A 2462-nucleotide genomic window follows, 5' to 3' on the forward strand; every position below is an offset into this window, starting at 1 on the left:
GAGGAGGAGGAGGAGGAGGAGGAGGAGGATGGCTGCGCTGCCCGGCGGCTGCGGGAGGAGCTGGAGAGGAAGGCTCGGGAATGCCGGAGGCTGGAAGGAGCTGCCGGCGGGATCCGGAGGCGGCTGCGGGAGCTGGCGCGGCTCCTGCTGGGCCGGGACGAGGGCGAGGATGAGGATGGGGATGAAGACAAGGACAAGGACAGCGCCTGCCTGGAGCTCCTGGCCCGGCACGTGGCCCTGCTGAGGAAGAGGACGGGGGATGAAGAGCGGGAAGCGGGACACGAGGCTCCGGCGCTGATCCCGTTCCTGGCCTGGCTGGGGGAGGAATGCGCCAAAATGCGGGAAGCGAAGGCCGGAGCCTTCTCCCGGAGCCGGGAGCTGCGTCGGGAAGCCGAGGATTCCCTCCGGGAATTCCCTCCCGCCTGGGAGCGGTTGCTGGAAGGGCTGGAGCGGGAGCTGGAGCTCCAGGACCGGAGCCACGCCAGGATGCTCCAGGGATCCCAAATCCTCCTGGAAAAGCTCCGCCGGGAGCCCTCGGTCGCGTGCCGGTGTGCGGGGAACGGATGGATCCAGGGGATGGAGCCGGGCGGGAAGAGCGGGGAGGAGACCCGGGGGGAGGGGGGGAGGATGGAGAAGGAGAGGATGGAGCTGGATCCAGGTGGGAAGAGCCGGGAGGAGACCCCGGGGGAGGGCAGGAGGATGGAGAAGGAGAGGATGGAGCTGGATCCAGGTGGGAAGAAGCTGGATCCAGGCGGGAAGAGCCGAGGGGAGACCCCAGGGGAGGGTGGGAGGATGGAGAAGGAGAGGATGGAGCTGGATCCAGGCGGGAAGAGCCGGGGGGAGACCCTGAGGGAGGGCGGGAGGACGGAGAAGGAGCTGCTGGAGCTGCGGGAGGGCAACGGGAAGCTCCTGGTGGAGCTGGCGCGGCTGAGCCGGGAGCGGGAGCGGCTGCGGGAGGAGCTGCGGGAGCTGCGGGATTCCGGGAAGCGGGACGGGGCGCGGGGGCTCCGGCGGGAGCTGGAGGCGCTGCGGGACGGGATCGGGGCGCGGGTGAAGGACTCGGGGGGCGACGGCGGGGCCGCGATCCTGCGGGATCTGCACCGGAGCCTGGACGCGCTGGTGCGATCCCAGCACGAGGCCCTGCAGCTCCTCACGGACATGGAGCGGGAGGAGACCCCCGCAGCCCCCCCGAGCCCCGGAGAGCCGGGAACGGCGCCGGAGCCGCCGGGATCGGAGCCGGAGCGGTGGCGGGAGGCGGCGGAGGCGGCCGGGAGGGAGCGGGAGCTGCGGGAGCTGCGGGAGCTGCGGGAGAGGGCGGAGGGGCTGGAGCGGAGCCGGGGAGAGCTGCGGGAACGGGCGGCGCGGCTGGAACGGGCCTGTCGGGATAAGGATGGGAAGGTGAGGGACGGGCTGGGAACGGGGACGGGCCCTTCCCGGCACCCAGCCCCTTCCCACCCACACCCTCTTCCCGTCGCGGTTCCCTTCCCGTTGCCGTTCCCTTCCCATCATCATCCTCTCCAACATCCAGTCTCGTATCCTCTTCCCACCGTCATCCCTGTCCCACCACTGTTCTCATCATCACCTGCACCCCATCCCCTTCCCATCGTGTCCCCATCCCATCCTATCCCATCCCTCACCCATCTACATTCCCATCCCATCCCATTCCCATCCCATTCCCATTCGCATCCCTATTCCATCTCCACTACACTCCATCCCTGTTCCATCTCCATTCCCGTCCCTATCCCCACCCCATACCAGTTCCATCCCATTCCCATTCGCATCCCTATTCCATCTCCATTCCCACCCCATCCCAGTCCCATCCCATCCTATCCCATCCCTATTCCATCTCTGTTCCCATTCCATCCCAGTCCCATCCCATCCCTATTCCATCTCCATTCCCACCCCATCCCAGTCCCATTCACATCCCTATTCCATCTCCATTCCCATCCCATCCCAGTCCCATCCCAGTCCCATCCCATTCCCATTCGCATCCCTCTTCCATCTCCATTCCCACCCCATTCCCATCCCATTCCCATTCCCACCCCATCCCATCTCCCGGCCCCATTTGGGGGGACCCAGGGGGGTGACAGGGACCAGGGGGTGCCTCGGGGGGTGCCAGGAGCCCCCAAACCCTCCCCCCAACCCCCAAATTTCCCCCCCAGCTGAAGCAGCTCCTGGTGGAGACGGAGAAACTCTCGGCCGAGGTGTTGGGGCTGCGGGGCCGGAGCGCCCGGCTCGAGCTGCAGCTGGAGGTGGGGACAGCCCCTGGTGCCACCCTGTGTCACCCAGTGTCACCCCATCACTTCCAGTGTCACCCCAGAATGCACCATGTCACCCCATGTCACCCAGTGTCTCCTCCTGTTGCATGCTGTCACCCCGTGTCACCCCGTGTCACCCCATGTCACCCAGTGTGACCTCCTGTTGCGCGGTGTCACCCTGTGTCACCCCATGTCACCCAGTGT

The sequence above is a fragment of the Neopelma chrysocephalum genome, unplaced genomic scaffold (genome assembly GCF_003984885.1).
Source record: "Neopelma chrysocephalum unplaced genomic scaffold, ASM398488v2 Primary Assembly neopelma1_96202, whole genome shotgun sequence".
NCBI lineage: Eukaryota > Metazoa > Chordata > Aves > Passeriformes > Pipridae > Neopelma > Neopelma chrysocephalum.